General features: G+C 39.9%; 1 protein-coding gene across 1 annotated transcript in view; it reads right to left on the reverse strand.

Moving 5' to 3' along the window:
- The window catches only part of TULP4 (TUB like protein 4), a 232,735-nt gene that overhangs the window by 171,074 nt on the left and 34,563 nt on the right, over positions 1 to 27,098 (reverse strand). Inside the window, exon 2 of the mRNA XM_088023816.1 lies at positions 260 to 351. The gene's annotated coding sequence lies outside the window, so the exon portion shown is untranslated. The remainder of the gene's footprint in view (positions 1 to 259; positions 352 to 27,098) is intronic.

A 27,098-nucleotide genomic window follows, 5' to 3' on the forward strand; every position in this document is an offset into this window, starting at 1 on the left:
TTGAGGCTTGAACTGTGCAAGTTTTTTTTTCTTCTTTTTGCAAACTTTCTTTACCCGTGAAGACCATGTGGAAAACTGACCATTAGTAACATATTTTTCTCCCCGGGCTCCTGAGCCCAGTAGTGTCAAGTTGCTCCATCTGATTCTTAAATTAATTTTCATCAGTTGTAAAACTCTTCAAGTGTGCACAAGAATGAGCCTGTCTTCTGGTGTAAATGTGTATGTGTACAAAGAAGGTCTTAGATATACACAGACATACGCTCTTCGATGGGCACCAAAGTGTCTGTCTTCCCAGTCATTTCAGGAACCATCTGATTAATCACAGCTTGAAGGCCCTGGAGTCTCACAAATCTGTAAAACAAGGTAGGATATAAAAAAAAAAAAACAACTTTAACACACTGATGAAGAGAGGTTCCAACTGAATAATTGCTATAACAAACTGGGAGACCCCACTTCACACACACACACAGCCAGCTCAGAGACAACAGACAACGTTAAGGAGTCTGAATGCCGTCTGCCAGTAGCTGGGCACATCTGAATGAAATAATCCCCTCCATTCTCCCACACCCTGCCGTCCTTTCTTTTTCTTTTTTTTTTTTTAATTTATATTTTTTTAAGATTTTATTTATTTATTCATGAGAGACGGAGAGAGAGAGAGAGAGAGAGAAGCAGAGGGAGAAAGAAGCAGGCTCCCAAGAAGCAGGGAGCCCGATGCAGGACTCGATCCCAGGACCCCGGGATCATGACCTGAGCCGAAGGCAGATGCTTAACCATCTGAGCCACCCAGGCGCCCCCCTGCCGTCCTTTCTAAGACTCTGGGTGCTGCAGGTGCAACTCTATCCCTCCCGGGGCCATCATCCTAGTTAAGCAGGCAATCTCAAAAAGGAGACTCAAGAGGCTCAGGCAAGTTATCTCACTGGTTTTTTCACTGTGGGTAAAAGCTGTTGCCTGAAGACACAAGACACAAGGGCCTTTAAAAATGCCTCTATCCCTGAGTGCAGGCAGGTCAGAGCAAAGAACAGCTGTTTTCATAGCTTTTAAGTGGCCTACTAGTGATAAAGTCCTAGAGAATCCATCTCCAGCAAATCCACCCTCTCTTCCTTCCTACTGCCATCAGTCCAGGCCTGCATCACAACCATAAAAACACTGGACAATGCGGTCCCTAACATCCCCACACCATCCCACCTTCCAGAGGGCCCTCAGGGTGACCTTCCTAAATTGCAAGGCTATTTGAAGAACCTACACTGTTCTCCCCTGGCCCAGGCAGTCCCCTAGAGGGCTAGTTAAACAGACTAGCTCCACCCAAAACACCTGCCACTTAGAGTCTCTGCATTTATAACCAGTTCCGCAGAGATGTTAACGCTGCTAGTCTGAGCACCGGGCTTTGCGAACCCCCAATCTGTGGGCTCACACCCCAGCAAGACCCTTCTCCTCTTCTCTGGCCACAGCCTCCGGGTCCAGCCCTGCCTGTGTTACATTGTGGCATCTGGCCATTCCCTGCCCCCCAAAGTACTGTGTCCTTCCTCTCCTTCAAGTCTCCACTCCTTGCCAAGCCCCTACACACTTCCTTTAAAACCCACCTACAACAGCACCTGTCCTGTAAAGCCTCCCACAGCACCTTGCGCTACCTTCCGCAACAGGACTCATTATGCTGCATTCAAACACTCTTTTGTCTATGCTCCTAGAGGCTCGGAACCTATCTTTCTCAGTCCTGGCGTAGAGTTCAGTGTAAACTAGGTATTCAAGTAAAAGTTTATAGGACGCAGGCAGGAGCAAGGCAGCAGCTACACATAATTTCCTTGGGATACTCTAATTCAGATGAGTCCTAGTACATATATTTTGTATGAGTCTACAAATCCAAATCACTAAATTCTCTCAGGACTTCTCTCAAGAAAGCACTTGTATCTGAGGGAAAAAAGTAAAAACAAATGCTATAAAATTCAAATTAATGCCGTGTTCCTCCTCCTAAAATGCTAATACCACTATATAATATAGCCTTAGTCCGTGTTCTGATGTGGGGCAGCCACAGGTGGAAAAAGCAGACACAACTTCTCAAGACCCAGCTATATATACACAGGTTTTAAACTATTTAACAGCAGAATCCATGATTATTAAAGCATCCACATTATATATGACAGTGTAAGCGGTCAATTCCCCTGAAATCCTCCTGATGGGGATCCATAAGGTCAAAATTATTTTCATAATAATACTAAGACACATTATTTGCCTTCTTCACTGTACTGACAATTCTATCAATGGTGCAAAAGCAACAGTGGGTCAAACTCAGCTCATTAGCACCAGTGAAGGCACCAAAATGTACCAGTACTCATGGGGTTTTGTAAAAATGCCAGTTTCACATAACAATATTTGTGATGCAGAGGCACCTGGGTGGCTCGTCGGTTAAGCGTCCGAATCTTGATTTTGGCTCAGGTCATGATCTCAGGGTCATGAGATCAAGCCCCAAGTGGGGCTCTGTGCTCAACGGAGAGTCTGCCTGATATTCTCTCTCTCCTTCTCCCTCTGCCCCTCCCCCCACCTTTCTCTCCTTAAATAATAAATTTATTTATTTAATTATAAATTTAAATAAATAAATTTTATTTATTTATATAAATATATATAATTTTTTATATTATTTAGAGAGGGGGCACGGGGTGGCGCAGTAGGCTAAGCATCCGACTCTTGGTTTCGGCTCAGGTTGAGATCTCGGGGTCCTGAGACAGAGCCCTACATAGGACTCCGCTCTCAGTGTGGAGTCGGCTTGAGATTCTCTCTCCTCCTCCCTCTGCCCCTCCCACTGTGCTTTCTCTCTCTCTAAAATAAATAAATAAATCTTTAAAAAAGAAATAAAATAAATCTTTTTTAAAAAAAGAATATTCTTTATGCAGTACAAATTGTTAATTTTATTAAGTTTCAACCATTAGCACATGGTTGGTTAATATTCTGTGTTTCAAACTATCCAGTACCCAGAAAGCATCCCTACTGACTCCTGAAGCACAAGGGTGACACTGGGAAAAGCACCTGTGCTGTCGTGTAAATTGCAAGCTGAACTGATGTTTGTTGCACGGAATACCTGGAAAGAATGAATGACAAATTATGGTAATCCAGCCTTGGGTCTTTGGCAGACATTTTCTCAAACATGAACAAAGGGAGCATGTCACTTTAAGGAAAACCACTGACAGGATTTGCTGCCTATAACAAAAGTTGAGCGCTCAAGTTAAAATGAGAACTTTGGGAAAACCAGTGTCTATCATTGTGAGCTTGACAGCTCCCCAAGATTTAAAGATATTCTGCACGCAACTGGAGATAACGTTAACAAATGTGAATTTTTTATATTGCATTTCATATTTCATAGTGTGTCAGTATTTGGGAGATTCACATAACTTAGTGAACCAATATTTTCCAAATGATCAATGCATGAGGATACAAGTTATGCTTGAGTAAAAGACCCATCAAGGTGCAAGAAAGACAAAAGGATTTTGATCTAACCAAGTACAAAAAATTCACCAATAACATTTAAAATCCCCTACTGCTACTAACCTTTAAGAAACTGCCACTTGTTAAGTTTTAGTATACTATCAAAAAAAATCCATGATTATCTGAAAGGATTATTAAAATATTTCTTCCTTTTCCAACTACATATCTGTGTGGTCAGATTTTCTTCATATATTTTAACAAAAACAGCACACTGCAATAGATTGAATGCAGAAGCAGATATGAGAAGCCAGCTACCTTTTACTAAGTCAGACATTAAAAGATATTTTGCCAAAATGTAAAATAATGCCACTTTTCTTGGTAAATGTTTTTAGTTAGAAAATATGGTTTTTTTCATACAAAACATATTTAAAACATTTAGGATTATTATTTTTAAAGGAATTAGTAATTTTTTAAAATTTCTCAGTTTTAATTTCTAGTATGGTAAATATCAATAGCTAACATGCACATAAACAAAAGCTCTTGTGGGGGTCTTCAACAATTTTTAGGACTATGAAGGGTCCCTGAGACCAAGAAGTTTGAAAACCACTGATACATGCTAATTCTCCAAAATGTAAGCCTTCAATAACTATTATACTCAAGTATGTAGGATAAATTTCTGTAGTAAAAGCATAAACAAATGTGTTTCATTTTATATATGTGGTTATGGTTTTTAACCCAACTTTCAAAATTATAAAGCACTATGTAGGCTAAACAAATAAGGCAGGTATTTTAAGAAAAAATGACATACTACTTTATGATGACTCAAATGAGTAATGGACACAAAAATCAACAACAAAATACCACAGCTGTGGTGCCCTGGTCACTGAAAGGCTGGTACCTATTCTAGCGCTACCACGGACAGAAATCAGTGAGGCTGCACACTTCCCTTCCTTCAGTTCTGTGTACTCATGAGGATGAGAAAATGAAGATATAACCGATCAGCTTCTGAGAGCAGTTCGCTATCAATTCAACACTCCTAAGTAAAAGGTGTCTGGTATGGAAAGATTAAAAAACAACTATTCAACTGAAAGCAGGGATTCCAACAGCATTTTACACCCATGTTCATGGCAGCATTATTCACAATAGCCCAAAGGTGGAAGCCACCCCAGTGTCAACAGACAGATGAACAGATAAACAAAATGTGGTCTATACATACAGTGGGATATGATTCGGCCTTCAGAAGAAAGGACTCACTGGGGCGCCTGCGTGGCTCAGTCAGTCAAGCGTCCAACTCTTGATTTCAGCTCAGGCCATGGTGTCAGGGTCTCGAGACTGAGCCCCTCACAAGATTCTCTCCCTCTCCCTCTGCCCCTCCCTGCCCCTTACATGCGCACATGCTCTCTCTTAAAAAAGAAGAGGAGAAGGAGGAGGAGGAAGAAGAAAGAACTTTCTGCTGGACACACGCTACAACACGGATGAACCCTGAAGACATTCTGCTCAATGAAATACCAAGGCAGTCAGTCACATAACGACAAATCTTGTAAGTACACTTTTATGAAGTACTTAGAAGAGTCCAATTCACAGAGACTGAAAGTAGAACGGTCGCTGCCAGGGGCTGGGGGTGAGGGGACTGGGGAGCTGTTATTTCATGGGTACAGCATTCCTGTCAGGATGATGAAAACATTTTTAGAGATGAGCAGTGGAAATGACTGCAAAATAATGTGAATGTACTTAAGGCCACTGAGTTGTCTAAAGTGATTAAAATGGTAAGTTTTGTTACATATATTTCACCTTAATTTTAATATCAAATTAAGAAATTATTCTTTCCAAGACTTCTAAAGACTTTCTAAGAAAAGTCTTTCAATAATGGATTGAAAGTAAACACTCCTAAATTTGGCATTATGATATTTTTTACCCTAAACACTGTACTACAGGCCCGGACCTGCTTTTAGTAATTACAGCTTATTTTCAGACTCTTTCTATAAGCCACTGAAAAATCCATCCCTGCTTTTTGGAGATTACAATCTTAAATAATACATGTGTCTGACTGAATTAATAACCCAACAGGGGCGTAAGAGTCAGTAAGCTTACAAGATTCTTCCCACTCTAACTTTCCACACTATCCAGTTCTTAATGGCAAATTAGGAGCCCCAGAATTTTGAAAAGTACAATTTAGGAACAGAATGGGACACTGTTCAGAAGAGGAAACCTTGCAGGAATCAGACACTCCCAGATTAATTAACCAACAAATCTTAACTGAGTATTATGCAAAAGCCCCTGTGCTGCACTCTCTGCCTCCCTTGTCTGTAATTAGATACTTTATTTTCAAACTAGAGTTACTTCACTATAGTTTATCTTGTTCTATCTGATTCCTACTTTCCACCAACATGGATGAAATTCACTAGTGGGAGGGGTGGGGAGAAAAATACATCTTTGGTTTATTTTTTAATCATCTGAATTCACGTTAGAGATCAGAGATAAAATAAATTAGGAAAGATATTTTCCATTTCCATGATTTTGATAGAAATATATCCACTGAAAGTTGTAAGAAAGCAACCACTCAGAGCGCCTGGGTGGCTCAGTCATTAAGCGTCTGCCTTCGGCTCAGGTCATGGTCCCAACGTCCTGGGATCGAGCCCCACATCAGGCTCCCTGCTCAAGCAGGAAGCCTGCTTCTCCCTCTCCCACTCCCCCTGCTTGTGTTCCCTCTCTCACTCTCTCTCTCCGTCCAATAAATAAACAAAATCTTTAAAAAATAAAGTAAAATAAAAATTAAAAAAAAAAAAAAGAAAGCAAGCAAGCAACCACTCTGGGGTATTAGCTAAGACTACTGAAGATGTGAGTACTCGGCCAACAGGGATCCCACTGCTGACCATGTGCACTAGACACATTGCTCCCTGGTACTCCCTGCTATAGTAGCAGCAACGTGTACATGAGCCAAAACAACGATACCAACCTGAATGGACAGAGTGCATCAGATTCAAACAACAGAATTCCATAAAGCAATGTAAATGAATACAATATAGAACAACATGGGTGAATTGCCCAAACATAATGTTGAGCAAAGGGATCCCACGAAAAAATACGTACAATATGAATCCATAAAGTTCAAAACAGGCCAAACTAATTTCATCAGTTAAGACTGCATACATAGATAGTATAACTAAAATTTTAAAGGCGAGAAGGTAACACAAAGAGCAGCACAGTGGTGACCTTGGGGTGCAGACTGTGAATGGGAAGGGACACACACACAGGGGTGTTGCTAGGGTGCTGGCAATATCCCACGTTCTGACTGGGGTGGTGGTTATAGTGTGCTAACTCTGTAATTATTTTTTACTATCTATATGTCGAACATCTTCAACATGTATGATGTATCTCACAATGAACAGGTTTAATAGGCTATGAACTAGATGAGGCACCAATCCTTTGAGATTTTTAGAAAACTTAAATCAACCAGTAAGAAAGAATTTTAAAAATTATTATATCCAACCTTAACAAGCACTCTCCCAACCTACAATATCCCAATAAAGTACCAAAGACACTAAGTTCTCAAACTAAGAAGGCATCCACAAAGAAAATGCACATAAAATAAGTAATGAATGGAGATAAAATTTTAGAATAAAGTTCTATTTCTTTCTAAAGGATAAAAATTTAAGAGAATGGTTAGGCAGAAGTCTGAGATGAGAAGCAAAAAGTCAATTTCAGGAAAAAATATACAGATGCTAGATGAATACAAAGCAGAGAGAAAAAACACAGTAGAAACTTTTGAATAAAAATGTTTCAAACATCCTAAAGTTTAAGTTTTTGATTACAGAGTTGTCTGGAGACGGAGTGAAGAAAAGGAAAGGAAAATGAATATTCCTACGCGATGACAGAAATAAACCCATCCCAATTTCTCCTTTTTGCTGTCCCTCATCTACCGTCTGGGACTCTGCTCTATGGCCAGGTGGCTCTGCCCCTGCCCGGGTCTCCCCTGGTTGCCTCCTTTCCACAGCGGGCGGCAGACCCTGATCTCTCCATTTCTTAACTAAAGTAACTACGGTGACCTGCCTCTAACTACAGTCACTCCGTTCCCTGGGGAATTTTCCACAACCCACAAACATCAACCTAGCCCAAAGCAGTTCTAACTGGTTCCTAATTAGTTTCAATAGCTGCCTGGAGGCTAATTCAAATTTGCCTTCCAAGACTGCCTTTTAAGGCAGGGATACTCTCAGTAGTGACTGTCCTGTGGCTACCTACAGATGAACAAAACTCTATCTGCGAAAACATCACAACACCACTGCAAAGGTAATGGAGTTCAATCATGATCTAATATATTTATTGTGTTATCATTTTCCAGCCCTGAATTCTCAAAACATGCTAGTGAGATAATGAAGATGTGTGTGCATGGTTATGCCCAGGATTATTCAAAAGATGCGTACTTACCACAAGTGTATTCATGTCCAATCATTTTCCCATTCACTTGCACCGTAAATTTTAGAGGTGCATTCCTCAGAAGACTTCTGTCTTGTTCAGAACAGCACCAGCCCTTTAGATGTAGTACACGAAAGCGCTGTGCAGGCTCACATGGCAAGGGTCTTTTCTGCCTGTGGTAGAGCTATCTTTCTGTTTCATTCATCGTATCTACTAAAAAACAAACTCCTACACTCCAATCTTTATCTGCCCTGCAATACCCACCAGCACTGCATTTAAGTAAATGTTCAGTAAGGTACTAAGTATGCTACAGAGCTCAGTCTTCTAAGCAAAAGGGAAATAAATGCCGACTGATGAGGTTCTCTGTACAGACCCTGGGTCAACACCAGCCGCTCAGAATCTGGGTCTCCCGAAAGCCTACGGCTGAAAGCCTAAGGCTGACAGGCACCGAAGTACCTATGAGTGAAGAGTTCAAGGGAGGAAGCTGGGGGTCCACTGCTGTGCTCAGAGAACAGCAAAGAGGTACATTTTCAGTGAAAGCTACTCCCTATTTATTTTCTATGCCTGATTTCAACAGCCAGTTCTAAGAACATGAACATCTATCTATACACAGAAGAGGATATGGAGGCTGTAAGACAAACCTCTTGATTAGCAGTTTCAATGAGAGTGGGGGCAAGACACTTCTAAGAATGAATGTGTACCTGAAACCTGGTTGTCGAAATACTGCGGTGCCATATATAGGGCTCACTAGTATCAAAGGTCATGTGCCTTACTTAAAAAAGGGAGACCATTTTATTATTTTTCAAAGTGATAAAGACTGAAAGATATGATAATTCCCAGTGTCATACAGGCGTAGAGAAATGGGAAAACAATGTGGTGATATAATTCAAGAGACTTAAAATGAGGGTGCCTGGGTGGCTCAGTCGTTAAGCGTCTGCCTTTGGCGCAGGTCATGATCCCGGGGTCCTGGGATCGAGCCCCGCACCGGGCTCCCTGCTCCGCGGAAGCCTGCTTCTCCCTCTCCCACTCCCCCTGCTTGTGTTCCTGCTCTCGCTGTGTCTCTCTCTGTCAAATAAATAAAATCTTAAAAAAAAAAAGGCTTAAAATGTTGCAAACCTTTTGATTCAGCAGGTCTACTTCTGGAAATTTATCACAAGGAAATAATGTTGAATCGTGCAAAGATTTAGCTGTAAAGATTTCCACCACAGCATTTTCATATACTGATTCAGTAAGAGTTGGTGCAGACATAAAACGGAATCCTATGCAACCACTAGTAATTATACTGTAGAAGACTATGGAGTAACATGGAAACACGTTCTCAATAACTTATGTAAAAAGTAAAATTACAGGTTATACTTCCAGGATACTTGAAGGGCTTGCCCACTACTATATCACTAGATCTTGGGTAAATTACAACAGACATAGTTTTTTGTTGGACTTGCAGGAAAGTATGAGAAATCTCCAAGGAAGGCACAAACATATGAGAAAGCCAGGGTTATCTGGCAAATGCACATGTGAGACACATATATGTCCAGAACTGTCTGGACAAATGTAGATATAAACACTGGAATCAGAATTAGGATGCCTCATCATCCCAGTTTGCCCAAAACTGTCCCAGTTTTACCCTGGAAGTCCCATATCCCAGGAAATCCCTCTGTCCTGGGCAAACGAGACAGTTGGTCACCCTATCAGATATCCAAACTTTGGTCCAACCTCAAGGTGGAGAGCCTGAATCACACACATTCTGCAGGGCCCCCAAAGGAGGCTAACGCTATCTCAGACTTCTAGCACTCCACGGTTCTGGGTTGGAGCAAATGCAAATCTTGTCTGCATGAAAACATTCCCAACTTAGGACCTAATGATTCCCACAGATGAGGTTCAACCAAAAATCAGTTACCAATCTTACAAACATACAAAGAAAAGAAGTCATCTTTTAAAAAAAAAGGGGGGGGTGCCTGGGTGGCTCAGTCATTAAGAGTCTGCTTTTGGCTCAGGTCATGATCCCAGGGTCCTGGGATCGAGCCCCGCATCAGGCTCCCCGTTCCACGGGAAGCCTGCTTCTCTCCCACTCCCCCTGGCTGTGTTCCCTCTCTCACTGTGTCTCTCTCTGTCAAATAAATAAAATCTTAAAAAAAAAAAGAAGTCATCACAAGTTGTCTGTAGAAACAACAAATTTAGATCCCTTGGATCCAACTTCAGAAAGTGAAATGAACATAAACAGAATTTAAAATAATTTAAGTTTAGAATTTAGGTTTGGATTTCTGGGTTCCAGTCTTCCATAAAAGCAGCCTAGAAATCATCACTCTGTCCTAATAAGAAGTAAAAAGCTAAACAAACAGAAAAATCAACTCTTCTGAGATCTGTAAAAAAAGTGAGTCACCCACTGCACCTAAAACTGGAAAAGTCCAAAAGGCTAATTCAACGAATTACACTTATCAGAGCAGAAACCAGTGAGCTTAAACCTCTATGGAAACCAGCCCCAGGGTAGGGAAACCTGAACTGTAATTGATGGACTGCTGGTGGTTCAGTGTGGCCAAGTTTGAGAGAGAAAAACATCAGGGGACCCAGCCACTGGGGCCCCTAGACTCTTGAGTTTTACCTCCAGGAGCTCACTAGATCCCCATGGTAAATATCAGAGGAAAATCGCCTGTGCTTCCAGCAGGGGAAAGGGAAAAGAATCGTTTTGAAATACACCAGAGCATTCTGTTCTTCTTAAAAAGGTTTGCCTTCAGGAAAAACTATTTAACCAAGGTATAACCAATCAGGATTTTATCAGAACCTAACTGACCTGAGTGAGGGGGAGAAATACCCAACTCCAGCCCATTCTAGGCCATTCTAGCCACCCCGTCCCATCTAAGAGGGATGGGGGAAACCGAGAAAAATATGTGAAGCCCGTCCAAGGCAAAGGCCCACTAAAAGATTGAGACCCAAAGTTCTGGGGATGTAATACACAGCATGGTAAGCAGAGTTAACAGCAATGTGTTAGATACTTGACAGTTGTTGAAAGTAAATCTTAAATGTTTTCACCATGAAAAAGAAATGGAAATTATGTGAGGTGATGCAGATATTAACTAACCCCACTGTGGTAATCATTTGCAATATATAATCATTGTGTTATACACCTTAAACTTATACAGTATTATATGTCAATTATATCTCAATAACACTGGGAGGAAAAAAAGAAACTCAGAAGGAAAGAGGAGAAAAAAGCACAGAGAAATTTTGGGGAGTGATGGAACAGTTCCATATTTTGATACGGTGGCGGTTACACAACTGTTTACATTCGTCAAAACACACAGAACTGTGGCAGCGCCTGGCTGGCTTCAGGCAGTAGAGCATGTGACTCTTGATCTCAGGGGTCATGAGTTCAAGCCCCACGTTGGGCATGGAGCCGACTATTAAAACAAAATGCATAGAACTATACACTAAAAAGGGTACTTTACATATTTTTTAAGATTTATTTATTTGAGGGGTGCCTGGGTGGCTCAGTTGGTTAAGCATCTGCCTTCGGCTCAGGTCATGATCCCAGGGTCCTGGGATCAAGCCCCACGTGAGGCTCCCTGCTCAGCGGGGAGTCTACTTCTCTCCCCAACTCCTTGCACGTGCTCTCTTGCTCTCTCTCCCTCTCGCTCACTCTCTCTCAAATGAATAAATTTTTAAAGATTTATTTGAGAGAGAGAGAGGGCATGTGAGCGGGGGGAGGGTAGTGGGGGCAGGGAGAGAGAGAAATCCTCAAGCAGACTCCCTGTTGAATGCAGAGCCTGACACATAGCTCCATCCCAAGACCCTGAGATCATGACGTGAGCCAAAATCAAGAGTCAGATGCTCACACAACTGAGCCACCCAGGCACCCCAGATACTTTACATATTTTTTAAAATAGTATCTGGCACACAGTAAATGCTACACAGTAGAAGTGATTATTAGTGTTGTTGTTGTTATATATCAGGCATTAAGTTGGGTGCTGAAAAGACAATTTTAAGTAAATACAGATATTTACTTATATATTATTATATATTATATTATACTTCTATATATATATACTTCTATCATATATATGTAATATATAATATTATATATTTACTACCTTCAAGGAGCCTATGGTCCAGTGGTGAAGATTGGGCATTAATCATGTAATTATGGCTATGACAAATGCCACAAGGAAAAAAGTTATGGTGTTCTGAAAACTTCAATCTGAAGGAAGAGTACCTGTTAAATACTGCAGGAAGGGGTGGAGGAGGAAAGAGGAGACACTCCATGCAAATGGGATAGCAGGTACAAAGACCATGGCAGAAGAGAAAACAACATTTTGAAGAAACTCAAAAGAATGTTAGTACGACATCTGTTCACACATATATCTACAATGAGGTATCACTTCACACTAATTAGGATGGTTAGTATACAAAAAAAGTGTTGGCAAAGATGTGAAGAAATTGTACTGTGGTAGGACTGCAAAATGGTAGAACTGCTATGGAAAACAGTATGGAGGCTCCTCAGAAAGGTACCGTAAGATCCAGCAATTCCACTTCTAGATATACTCCCAAAAGAACTGAAAGCAGTACCCTGAAGAGATACTTGCACCCCCATGTTCACAGAAACATTATGTACAATAGCCAGGGGGTAGAAGAAACCCCAGTGGTCCATCAGATGAATGGATAAATAAAATGTGGTACATACATATAAAGGCATATTATTTGACCTTAAGAAGGAAGAAAATTCTGACACATGCTACAGTGTAGATGTACCTTGAGGACATTACGCTAAGTAAGACAAGCTACTCACAAAAAGACAGGTAAGTTATTCCATTTATATAAGGTACCCAGAGTAGTCAAATTCACAGAAACATAAAATAGGATGGTGGTTGCCAGGAGCTAGGGGGCGGCAGGGAAGGGAGGTTGTTGTCTAATGGGTACAGAGTTTCAGTTTTACGAGATGAAACAATTCTGGAAAACTGCTTGCTCAACAATGTGAATATACATACTTAACACTACTGAACTACACACCCTAGACATGGTTAACGTGGTATATTTTATGTTATGCATTTTTTACAATTAAAAAAGAAGAAACATGTTCACACACACCCACACAGAGATGTAACCATATGACTATAGAAGGCTTCCCCTCCCCCCACACCTTACCACCTATTTACAACAGTTCCTTTTCACCAGTACATTATGTCCCACTACCAAGAAAAAATTACAAGACATATTAAATGACAGAAAACAAATTTGAAGAGGCAGAGCAAGCATCATAACCAGACTCAGAAATGGCAGAGATGCTGGAATGATCAGACCAGAAAGTTAAAACAACAATGATTAATATGCTAAGGGCTCTGATGGATAAAGCAGACAGCATGTAAGAACAGATACGCAATATAAGCAGAGACATGGAAATTCTAAAAAAAAGAAGAAAAAGGAAATGCTACAATCAAAAACACTGAGAAAACAAACACTGTAACAGAAATGAAGAATGCCTTTGATGGGCTTATTAGTAGACTCCACACAGCAGAGGAAAGAATCTTCTTACTTGAGGATATCTCACTAGAAACCACCAAAACTCAAAAGCAAACAGAAAAAAGACTGAAAAAAAACAAAAACAAAAAAACCACCATATCCAAGAACACTGGGACAGCCACCAAAGGTGTGACACACATATAACAGGAACACAAGAAGGAGAAAACAGAGAGAAGGGAACAGAAGGAATATCTGAAACAATAATGACATATAATTGACAATTATATGTCAAATTAATGTCAGACACCAAAGCACGGATTCAGGAAGCTCAGAAAACACCAAGCAGGGAAAATGCCCCCAAAGCCATATAGCTAGGCATCACTTTCAAACTACATAAAATCAAACATAAAGGAAAAAAATCCTGAGGGAAACCAGAGGGAAAAAATCACTTCACCTATAGAGAAAGAAAGACAAAAACTATACTCGACTTCTCCTCAGAAACCACAGAGGCAAGAAGAGAGTGACGTGAAATATTTAAAGTCTTGAGAAAGACCCATCAGCCTAGAATTATGTACCCTGTGAACTTAACCCTCCAAAGGTGAAAGACAAAGACTTTCTCAGGCAAACAAAATTGAGGAAATCTGTCACTAGGAGCCATGCCTTACAAGAAACATTAAAAGAAGTTCTTTACAGAGAAGGAAAATGATAAGAGGTCAGAAACTCAGACCTACATAACAAAAGAGAATCAAAGACGCAAGAAGTGAAGGTAAAATAAAAACTAATTTTTCTTATTCTTGGGGCACCTGGGTGGCTCAGTTGTTGGGCGTCTGCCTTTGGCTCAGGTCATGATCCCAGGGTCCTGGGTTCGAGGCCCGCGTCAGGCTCCCTGCTCCACGGGAAGCCTGCTTCTCCCCCTCACACTCTCCCTGCTCGTGCTCTCTCTCTAGCTGTCTCTCTCTCTCTCTCTCTCTCTCTCAGATAAATAAAATCTTTAAAAATTTTTTTCTTATTCTCTACAGATGTTTGTTCATAATAATAATACCAAAAATGTATTCCATTGTGTGTATGTGAAAATGTACACATGCTTATTTATAAGTGAAATGAATGACAGCAAAGACCCGAGGGACAGGAGGGAGGGATTAGCATTATTTTGTTATTATACGGTATTAAAACCACCCATTAAGTAGTATAATGTTATTTGAAAGGGGACTTAGGTAAGTTATAAACATACAAGCAAACTAAGACAACCATTAAAAAAAAGTAAAAATAAGCATAACTGATATGCTAAAAGGAAAGGAAAAAAGAGAATCATATAAAATGCTCAATTAAAACCACAAAAGACAGTAAAAGAGTGGAAGACGAAAAAAACAGGATCAAAGGACAAAGGCAACAAATAGAAAACAGTAAGAAACACGTGGGTACTAATCCCACTGTATCAGTACTCCCTGTGAACGTCAAGGGTCTAAATGCACCAGTTAAAAGACACAGATTGTCAGAGTGGCGCAGACAACAAGACCCAACCATATTATTGTCAAAAAGAAACCCATTTTAAATACATTAGACACATACAGATGAAAAGTGAATGGATAAAGACATACCATACCAACACTAATAAAAAGAAAGCGGGAGCACCTATATTAATTTCAGACAGAGTGGACTTCAAACCAAGGAAAGGCATCAGGACATTAAATAAGGGCATGATGTAATGATAATGAGTCAATCCCCCCAAAAGACATAATCATCTTTAATGTGTATGTACCTAACAACAGGGCATCAAATTACATGAGGCAAAATGGTAACACTGCAAGGAAAAAGAGATGAATCCACTTATACTGCACACTTCAACCACTCTCTATCAGAAATGGACATATCCAGCAGGCAGAAAATCAGCGAGTTGGAACTCAACATTACCATCAATCAACTAGATATAATGAATATCCATAGACTATTTCATCCAACAACACCAGAATACACATTCTTCTCAAGTTTACATGGAACACTCACCGAGATAACCACATTCTGGACCATAAAACACACCACAATAAATTTCAAAGAATAAAAATCATTTAATTTCTACTCTCAGTCTAAGACTTTTAAATTAAAAATCAGTAACAGAAAGAGAGCTGGAAAATCCCAATACTTGGAGATTAAACAATATATTTCTAGTGACACATGGGTCACTGAAGAAATCACAAGAAAAATTTGAAAACATTTTGAACTAAATGAAAAAGAATACACAATTTAAAATTTGTGAAATGCAATGAAAAACAGTGCTTAAAGGGAAATTTATAGCACTGAATGCATATATTAGCAAAAGATCTAAAATTAACCATCTAAGTTTCTACCTTAGGAAACTAGAAAAAGAAGAGGAAATTAAATCCAGAGTAAACACAAGAAAAGAACTAATATGAATTAGAGCAGAAATCAATGAAACCGAAAATAGTAAATCAATGGAGAAAAATCAACAAAATCAGAAACTGTTTTTTTTAAAAGACTGATAAAATTGAATGCCTCTAGGGGCACCTGGGTGGCTCAGTCGGTTAAGCATCCGCCTTCAGCTCAGGTCATGACCTCAGGGACCTGGGTTTGAGCCCTGTGTCAGGCTTCCCGCGAAGTGGGGAGTCTGCTTCTCCCTGTCCCTTTGCCCCTCCCCGTCTCCTGCTCTCTCTTGCACACATGCGCATTCTCTCTTTCAAATAAATAAATAAAATCTTAAAAAAAAAAAACTGAGTGCCTCTAGCCAGGCTAATAAAAAAAGGGAGATGACACAAATTACTAATATTAGAAGTAAAAGAGGGGACATCACTACAGATCCCATGGACATTAAAAGGATAATCAAGGAATACTATGAACAATTCCATGCCCACAAATTTGATAATCTAGATGAAATACACCAATTCCTTGAAAGACATAATCTGTGAAAACTTACACAAGAAGAAACAATCTGACAAGTCCTATATCTATTAAAGAAATGGAATCAATAATTAAGAATGCAAAGCAGAAAGTACGAGGTCCAGGTGGGTTCACTGGTGAATTCTACCAAACAGTTAAAGAAGAAATTATACCAGTTCTCTATAATCTCTTTCATCAGAACACAGAAGCAAAGAGAATACTTCCTAACTCATTCTATGAAGCCAGAATTACCCTAATACCAAAACCAGACAGAAACATTACCAAAAAAGAAAACTATAGACCAATATCTCTCAGGGACACAAATACAAAAATCCTCAACAAAATATTAGCAAACTGAATCAAATAATGTATGAAGAGAATTAAACACCATAACTATGGGGGATTTATTCCAAGCACACAAAGCTGGTTCAGCATTCAAAAACAAATTAATGTAATCAATCACATCAACAGGCTAAAGAAAAATCACATGATCATATCAATCAATAAGTACAAAAAAAAAAGGCATTTGACAAAATCCAACATCCATTCATGATAAAAACTCTCAGTAAACCAGGAAAAGAGGTGAACTTCCTCATGTTGATAAAGAATATCTACAAAAAACATTCAGCTACTGAATGGTGAGAAATTCAAAGCTTTCCCAATAAGGTGGAGAACAACACAAGGATGTCCTCTCTCAACACTGTACAGGAAGTCCTAGCTAATGTAATAAGATGAGGAAATAAACAGTATACAGATTGGGAAGGAAGAAATAAAGTACTTGAAATGTTTAAAGGAATGAAAAAGGAAGCAGTAAGACATGATCTAAAATGACCAGAGAGAACCAAATAAAACTTTCAGAAAAGGAAAACCTAATCATTAAAACTGAATGCAATATATGAGCACAACATCAGCCAAAAAAGGGAATTAATGAACTGGATCTAATAGCTCAAGAACTCTGTGAAATCTTTTGTAGCACAGAGAGACATGGAGATATAAAGGAGAAATTAAGAGAAATGAAAGACAGATTGAGGAAGACCAATTTAATTGGAATTCCAAAAAGATAAGAAAAGAGAAAATGGAAAATATCTGAAGACATAATGACAGATTTTGCCAGAACTCATGAAAGACCCATAGATATAAGAACCATAATATATACCAAGCAGGATAAATAAAAAAGAAATCCATACCTGGGCACATTTTAGTAAAACAGAGAAGGGAGTTGAAAAGCAGCCAAAAACAAGACTGGTACTTCCAAAGGAACAACAATCAGACTGATAGCAGACATCTCACAGCAACCATGGCATCAGAAATCAATGAACTAGTATCGTTAAAGTACTGGGAGAAAATGCAGAATTAGATTCCAGACATACAAGACAGAATTATATACCCAGAAAAAACTGTCTTTTAAGAATTAATGTTGAGGGGCGCCTGGGTGGCTCAGTCGTTAGGCGTCTGCCTTCGGCTCGGGTCATGATCCCAGGGTCCTGGGATCGAGCCCCACATTGGGCTCCCTGCGCGCCGGGAAGCCTGCTTCTCCCTCTCCCACTCCCCCTGCTTGTGTTCCCTCTTTCGCTGTGTCTCTCTCTGTCAAATAAATAAATAAAATCTTTAAAAAAAATAAAATAAAATCTATAAGAATTAATGTTGAATAATATGGCATTTAAAAAAAAATAAAAACTAAATTTTAAAACCAACTGACCTCACAAAGTAACTTCTAAAGGATACTGATCAGGTTAAGAGGAAAATGACTCAGAAAGAAGGTCTAAGACAGAAGAAGAAACAATGAAAAAAACACAGTTAAACATACAGGGAAAATAAAAAAAAAGACAGTTGTCTTTTCAAAAAATAACAGCAATAACAGCAAACACTTATACAGTACTCGTTAACTGCTAGGTATAGTTCTAAATGCTTTTAGGCATTGCATTTCTCATTTAAAAGCCTTAGCTTTATGACAAAGTCCTTTTATTGGCTACACTTACAGATGAGGAAATGGAGGTACAGGAAAGGGAAGCACTTTGCCCAGCATTACTCATCCACTAGGGGCAGAGCTGGGATTCAAACCAGGCTGCCAGGGTCCAACCCATGTGTTTAAACACCAAGCTATGTCTGTCTATTTGGGGGAGGAAAGAGAAAATTCAGAAAAAAAAAAAGATAACTTTATCAGAAGAAGGATGACCAAAGCTAAAGTATTCCAAGACCCTTTTACTGTTTAGGAGAGTGGTTAAAATGCAGATTAACTTCTCACTTGATTAGTTTAGGTAAGCATGGTGAAATTTAAAGGGCAATCACTAAAAGACCAGAAACAAAGGTGGGAAGAGATCAAGGCAAGACATTACACCTCAAATCAGTCCCCTGATAAGAGGAAAAAGAAAAGGCAGAATATGCAAATATATCAGTAATCACAACACATCAATGATTTAAAAATCTATTCCTGATAAAGTATCAGATTACACAAAGAAAAAATTACAGTAAACCGCCCCAATGCAGTCGAAAATCCACATATAACTTTTGACTCCCCAGAAACTTAATTACTAATAGCCTACCATTAACTGGAAGATTTACAGATAATATAAAGTCAATTAACACATATTTTGTGTTATATATGTTATATACTTTATTCTTATAACAAAGTAAGCTAGAGTAAAGAAAATGTTATTAAGAAAATCATAAGGGGGGACGCCTAGGTGGCTCAGTTGTTAAGCATCTGCCTTCAGCTCAGGTCATGATCTCAGGGTCCTAGGATCAAGTCCCGCATCGGGCTCCTTGCTCAGAAGGGAAGCCTGCTTCTCCCTCTCCTACTCCCCCTGCTTGTGTTCCCTCTCTCACTGCGTCTCTCTCTGTTAAATAAAAAAAATAAAATCTTAAAAAAAACAAAAGGAAAATACATTTACAGTACTGTACTGTATTTATCGAAAAAAATCCACATTTTCATGTGCTCCCACAATTACAATCTGAAGAAAAAAAAAGTAAACATTTAGAAGATGTGAACATCACAATTAACAAACCTGGTCAAGGGGCACCTGGGTGGCTCAGTCGGCTGGGCATCAGACTCTGGTTTTGGCTCAGGTCATGATCTCAGGGTCGTGAGATCAAGCCCCACATCCATCAAGCTCTGCACTCAGTGGGGGGTCTACCTCTCTCTTCCTCTCCCTCTGCCCCTCCCCCTGCTCACACACACACACACACACACACACACACACACACACTCTAAAATAAAATAAATAAATAAAATCTTTAAACAAACAAACAGGGAAACCTGGGTAGCTTAGTCAGTTAAACGTCTGCCTTCAGCTCAGGTCATGATCCCAGGGTCCTGGGATCGAGTCCCGCGGCGGGTTCTTTGCTCAGCGGGGAGCCTGCTTCTTCCTCTGCCTGCCACTCCCCCTGCTTGTGCTCTTGCTCTCTCTCTCTGACAAATAAATAAATATAATCTTTAAAAATAAATAAATGCACATTCTTTTCAAGTACACAGAACATTAACAAAAAGTCACATCAAGTCAGTCTCAACATATTTCAAAGAGTGTCCCAGAGACTTATTATATGACTTAAAACTATTTTTTTTAAAGATTTTACTCATTTATTTATTTGAGAGAGAGAATGAGAGAGAGAGAGAGAGAGCACGAGAAGGGGGAGGGTCAGAGGGAGAAGCAGACTCCCCGCCGAGCAGGGAGCCCGACGCGGGACTCGACCCCGGGACTCCAAGACCATGACCTGAGCCGAAGGCAGCTGCCCAACCAACTGAGACACCCAGGCGCCCTGACTTAGAACTATTAAATGCCAAAAAAACGTATTAAGTTAAAAGCGATTACAAAAATATGAATTATAAAAACATCTGTTGGAAATTCTTAAACTTAAGAATCACATTTCTAGGGATGCCTGGGTGGCTCAGTCAGTTAAGTGGCTGCCTTCAGCTCAGGTCACGATCCCAGAGCCCTGCAATCAAGTCCAGCGTCAGGCTCCCTGCTCGGTGGGGAGTCTGCTTCTCCCTCTGTCTGCTGCTCCCCCTGCTTGTGCTCTCTCTCTGTCAAATAAATAAAAACTTTTTAAAAAAAATATTAAAAGAAAAAGAAACACATTTTTATGAACATGAAACAAAAGAAAAAATCATATTGGAAAGTTTAAAATACTGAATATTACTTAATATACACCAAAACATGTCTGCTACAGAAAAAGCATACTTTGTGGGAAATTTATTTCCTTAAATGCTTGTAATAGAAAAAAAAGAAATATTGTAAATTAAGGAGCTAAATGTCCAATTAAAAACTACAGCATAAACCAAAAGACAGTAAATGAAAGAGATGATAAAAACAGAAACTCATAAAATAGAAAAAGTAACATTAGAGAGGCTAACCCAAGCCAAATGTTGATTCTTCAAAAAAAGTAATCAGAGACACAAACCTCTGACAAGATAAAAGAGAAGCCCAAACAATGCTGTAAACAGAAAAGGGGTATAACTGTAGATACAGTGAAGATTAAAGAGATCAAAGAATATCATGAACAAGTTAACACTAAAAAAATTTGATAACACATGAAACAAATTCCTAGACAACATAATTTGACAAAACTAACTCAAGAAGAAAGATAAAGTCTAAACTGCTCCATAACCATTACAGAAGATGACTCAGTAGTTTAAAATCAGCCCACAAAGAAAACACCAGGTCCAGACATTCTACAGATAAGTTCCACCAACATTTAAAGAACAGACCACAGCAGTATTACAGAAACCTCTCCAGAGAAAAGAAGTTATAACACCCACAACTAATTCTTGGAGGCTACTATATACCTTGACACCAAATCAGATATGGAGAGGGCAAGAATGGAAAGGCAGTATCACTCACGAGTAAGACCTAAACTAAGCATTAGTAAACCAAACGGCATATAAAGAAAATTGTGACCAAACTGCGTTCATCACAGGAATAGCATTCATCACAGCACTTGACCTCATTTCTGCCTAAGGACCCCCTCCCCAGACTGTCATTTAGGGATCTTCACAGAAGAGACCCACACCTATCTTTTCAGCCTATTTTCCACCCTTACCTCTAAAAATTATGCTCCTTTCAAAGCGTATGTTCTGCCTGTACACCAAGCCCCAAACTTACCCTGCTGATTACAAAGCTCATTCCAAATCCCCCGGATTTTAGCCATCTTTCCAGATGCATCTTCAAAAATCCCCACTCCATACGCCTTTGCTGGCCTCTTCCTACTGGGCATGGACTTCTCCTCTTTAATCTTCCCAGTACACTTTTCTATCTTTTTTAAGTTGTTCATTCAGTCCCCACCATACATACCGTAGGTATCTGAGCCTCTATGTTCCCCATCAGCCTGGGCGTTACTTAGGGTAGGGACTTTTCGATGCCTGTTGGTCAAGATGTCTTTTACAGTGTATATACATTAAGTACTTAACAAATGTATATTCAATTGAATAAAAGTGCTTTTTTTTGTATGTGGTGTTAAAAATGTTTTCCCCTAGGAACAAATGATCCTATATAGCAATAAAAATGTTTTCTCAATGATGTTATAAATTATATTTTTTTAATAAGCCAGTAAACTACAGGAAATCTTTCCTACTGCCACCGGCAGAGATAAACAGACTCATACACGCACAACTCTGGTCACACAAATGCTACACAGTTTAATACACTTCATTCACCCTGTAATTTGAATCCAGATCTGTCTGGATCCCAAACGTATATACTCCCAGACTGCCTTCCTAAGACTTTTGTCCTGGTCTATCTTTCCTATTATGTCGTGAATCTTCTGAAAGAGGGAAATATGTCTTCTCACTGAATCTCTAGACCTACACAAGAACTCAGTATTTGCTAAGGGAATGACAATTAAATGCAGGAAACCCTTCCAAGAGCAACGGTCTGTATCCTCACAAAGTAATAAACTGAAGGTCCTAAATGATCCATCACAGGTTCTATTATATTCACTATCCTCTGATTAAAAAGGGAACTGCTTATTTTGGAAATGTTTCCATTAAACAAGCTGAAAACCTGGGGGCTCTTAAAAGGCTACGTTCCAGTCATCTAAAACACTAGATAATCTTAGATGACAGGAAATATGTCAAATATAATTATATCATAAATAAAATTGGTCTTGAAATACTAATAAATATTTTATTTATTTATTTATTTATTTATTTAGAGAGCAAGCGGGAGACCAGCTTGAAGCTCCATGTCAGGACCCTGAGATCACGACCTGAGCCAAAGTCAAGAGTCGGATGCTCAACTGACTGTGCCACCCCGGTGCCCCTAATAAACACCATCATAATATAAACCTCAGTGAGCTACGAATACCCCCAAGCTCCTGCCAATGACCCTTTGGCAGTGCGCAGGCGGCATCAGCACACTGACGCTGACCAGGAATGCTGGCGATACGGGATCTGGGTCACAGATGCATGTCAGTGCAGGACAGTCGAACCAGTTACGGCCCAGCCGACTAGCAAGAACAAACAAGTGTAGGTGTAGTGAAGAAATTACCCTCCCGGTCACAGCTACAGAGGAAACACAAAATATAAACAACTTCCTTCGTAAAAAAGAAGAAACATAAAAATAACCACCAGAGAAAAATAAAGGATGTGGCGAAACAACTGTACATTAGGTCCCCCTCCCACATTCCAGAGTCCTGGAAATTGTCTGTACAAAACAGGTACAAATGATTATAGTAAATCTGAATATTAATATGTCTTTTGAATTCTCAAAACTTATTCAGCTTATTGCAATACTAACAAAAATTTCAGTAAATTTTTTAACTTACAACTTGAAGTTCTTTCCAAAGAAACTGAATTGGATTAGAATAGATAATCGCAATTTGTTATTTTTCTTAATTTTTACAGCCAAATATTTTCATGAATACCTATTTATTGTTAAACAAAAATGAAAACAAAGCACCAATTTACATCATGATGAGTAAATCTGTTTTCACATCTGCTGCCATCTTTTTTGCTTACAAAAATAATCCCTTGGCACTTTCATGTTTTTCATATAGAAAGGGCTCAAATGGATGGCTGAAATGCAGCCAGCAACTGCACAGAGAACAGAGTCCTGGCTCCGGCCCAGCCTCAGATGGGTTCTATGGGAGGGATCACTTCCAAGTGATTCCTCCCTGGTTCCAATGGTAAGCAGGAGTGCCTGACCCTCGGCCAACAGATGGACAGTGCAGACACAGAAAGCAGGCCTGACTGTTCTTCGGGGCCTTGCAAGGGGGCAGAGGGCGGGGCGGAGGGCAGGGAGGCAAGGGGCCAGAGCTAACTGATGACCTTATGCCCATACAAAAGGACACATTTGCAGTTGCAAACATGTGCTTGGGGCTACAGAAGCGGTTGGGGTATATTAGTGATTTTCAGCACACAGAGAGAGCCCCAGCCTGATGAGCAGCACTGATGAACATGCCTGGCGCCGAATGAATGAGCAGTCCTGCCCTGTGATGAAAACTGCAGCAGAAAACCACATGGGAATCACCTCAGCAATCAGGGACAGAGAAAGCAGAATACAGATGTCCACTTCATAAGCGGCCGGCAAAGAAATTTTTTTACTTTGCCCAAACTCTCACATAAGAACCATAATGACTTTTCTGGACAGAGTATTTTTATTTCCTCATATCAATGGCATTACATGCTTAATCAAGCCACAATAAATGAATACTATAAAACACCCACCCAAGTAACCAACCAAAGACTATATAAAGTTAATATAAAAACACAAAATCTGGTCCTTGGACTTTTTAAACAGTTCACAATCTAGCCATAGAAGCAAAACTAATAAACATGAAATAATCATAGAACAATTAATAATGAAAATGTGGGACTCTGTATGTGCTTGGACAATCAAAGATCTTATAGAGTCAAACCAGCAAAAGAAAAACATTTGGGCTGAAAATCAGGCGGACTGAGTCTCTGTACTATTTGTGACTGAAGGATGGAGAAGGAAGAATAAGCCTTTTTGTGGTAGATGATGTGCTAGTTAAACTTTCACTGTCATAGCCTCCCTCTGGGGTAGAAACTATCCCCATTCTACAGACAAGGAAACTGAGGTTCCTATCTTGGGCAGATTACTGGACCACTGTGGTCTCAGTCTTTCCATTTGTAAAATAAAGGAACTAACACAAATCAACAGTTTTCAAACTGGGACCAGCCAAGCACCAGAGTTTTCTGGCAGGACTCAGAGCCCTCAAGTGGGCAGGGCCCTGAGCCAAATGTACCAAATCCTCTGGTCAAGACCTGATTCCCGTTCCCCATGGGAAATATTTTGCTGAGAACAGTACCTAGTATATAATGAATGATGCATAAAAACTTGAGGAATGAATGGATGAATGGCTGGAACAAACAGCAGACTACAACCGACTTTAAGGTGACCCTCATTCATGGTGGCTCATTTCCTTATACATTTAGTAATGTTTTGTTTGCTCATACTCCAGAGCACTTCATCGGTGGGTTGAGGGCATCGTCCTTCCAGAGGGCATTTGTGTTTACTTCTGCCAAGCCCTTGGGTGCTTCCAACCCAGAAGTACTGAGATGAGTTTCTCAGCCTGGGGTTTTCTAGACCACAGATAGGTAACACAGGCAGGTAACACAGGTAGGTAACATAAATTCAAATCCTAAACCCAACAGATTCCCAAAAAATGCCTTTTTTTTTTTTTTCAAGAAGCCTTCTCCCTTTGCTAATGGATATTCCCTCCCCACCCTCGGCCCAGCCTCACCCTTCAGAGAGGTTCTAATGAAACTGCGTATCCCTGAACTCCAGGTGCCTGGTGGCAGCAGAGCTCCCCTCCGGCCCCCTCCCACTCTTCCTCTTTCTCTCAGGAATGCTCACTCCTCATTCTCTTTTTCCCCACTTGTGAGTTTCTCACTTTCTTGTAGTAAAGATTAAAAAAGGGTGTTTATCTTCCCCAGTATTTCTACTGGAAGTACTGACAGCAGGAAGGTTTTCCAGAATACCCAGTCAGCCTCATTTCCAGGAGGGGAGGCCATATTATACCACCTTTTACCTTCAGGTGTAGGTTTAGAAATCATCCCCAAGGTGAGCAAGAGCTGAAACCAGGTCAGCAGTCAAAGTAGGAGATGTCCAGCATGGGTGCGGAAAACACAAGAAGCCAAAAGGAGAGGGGCGCCTGGGTGGCTCAGTCGTTAAGCGTCTGCTTTCGGCTCAGGTCATGATCCCAGGGTCCTGGGATGGAGCCCCGCATCGGGCTCCCTGCTCTGTGGGAAGCCTGCTTCTCCCTCTCCCACTCCCCCTGCTTGTGTTCCCGCTCTCACTATCTCTCTCTCTGTCATATATATAAATAAAATCTTTAAAAAAAAGGAGCCAAGAGGAGAGCGATGCTAGGATTGGCTGTGGCATGGAAAGAGCTCCAGGGGCAGAAGACAAAAGGCAGCCAATTTCCTAAAGATAAGGAGACAACCTGAACCCAGAAAAGAAGGTCTGAAGGATGACTGGAAGGCAAAGAACACAACTGGACCGTCCACCAATTAAAGAGGATGGTTCAGGAATATAATACTATCTCTGTATATAGAACTTACACACACACACACACACACACACACAATTCATGGGAAGCACACAGATCCAAAGTTAGATCAAATTCAGGTAGGAGGTGTGGCCGAGAACAAGAGAAAAGTAGGAGATGTGGCAGTGGAAACGATGTACAGAAATGAGATGAAGTACATGTTCCGTTATTGGAAACAAGTTACCAGTTGTGCTATGCTACCGAAGATTCAGAGCACAGGCCAAAGCGTGCCACACTCTACATCAAGGAGCTGTTTTACACAGGATTTGGTTATTCACCTTGGGGAATAAGTGAACCATCACCAAAGGCTTCAAAAAGCTTATTACTCTGATTCAATTACCATATGCATAATGCCTCAATATTTTTTATTATTATTTCCTTTAATTGTAACAATAACCGCATGTGGGAAATAATTACCAGATGGCAAAATAAGATTCAAGGAAGCTGAATAAGGACCCACAGTCACACCACGACATCTTAGCACTTACAGATGCATTATCTCCATAGATTTCCATGTAATGTAACATTCTGTATATGAAATAGTTAAAAGAATTCAAAACCAAGAAATGGTTGATATGAAATGGGGTTCATCATGAAAGGTGTCTGTGTCCCTGAAGGTTCTAGTTGCCTGCTTCCCACAGGTGTGGCTACAATAATACTAACAAAAAAGAAAAGTTGAAGGGAAAATTCAGTAAATTTGTAGTACTGTTGAGTAGGTGTACAAACAAAACATAAGAAAATACACCAGGAATTCAGATCTCCACTGTGCTTCTATCTGATCGGTACAGTAACACTCTTCCCCAGAAAAAAGAGTAGACGCTGAGTAGCAGAAAAAAGGATAATGATCCAAATCTTCCCTTAAATCACATTTCAATTAAGGGCTATAATCATAGCTGGAGATAATGAACATGAGTCTTGGGTTCAGGCAATGATTTATATCACCCAGGTTCTCAGAAGGGATTCATAATCATTTATGAAAAGCTTAGCTTTTGGAAGAAAGAGATCAGCTCCATTTCCTTCAAGTTCTTATACCACAATCTTAAGATCTTAGATAAAATAGTATGTGAACACATAAATTTGGAGATACTCAGCAAGGCCAGGAAGAAATAAGAAAGAAAAATTGGGGCATCTGGGTGGCTCAGTCGGTTGAGTATTCACCTCTTGATCTCGGCTCAGATCTTGATCTCGGGGTTGTGAGTTCAAGCCCTGTGTTGGGACTCCGTAAAAAAAAGAAAGAAAAGAAAAGAAAAACTGACCAGAATTAGCAGGAAAAGAAACTTGTAGTACCAACAAGCATAAACTGCAAAACAAGTACTTAATGACGAATGAATATGTACTTTGTTTTAATGAGTCTATTAAAAACATTACTCTCTCCAGAAAAAAAGCACTTTATAAAAAGTACACACAAAAGAAATAAGATT

This window comes from Eumetopias jubatus, unplaced genomic scaffold (genome assembly GCF_037043125.1).
Source record: "Eumetopias jubatus isolate StellerSeaLion01/CBP00866 unplaced genomic scaffold, mEumJub1_p1.0 scaffold_6, whole genome shotgun sequence".
Lineage (NCBI taxonomy): Eukaryota > Metazoa > Chordata > Mammalia > Carnivora > Otariidae > Eumetopias > Eumetopias jubatus.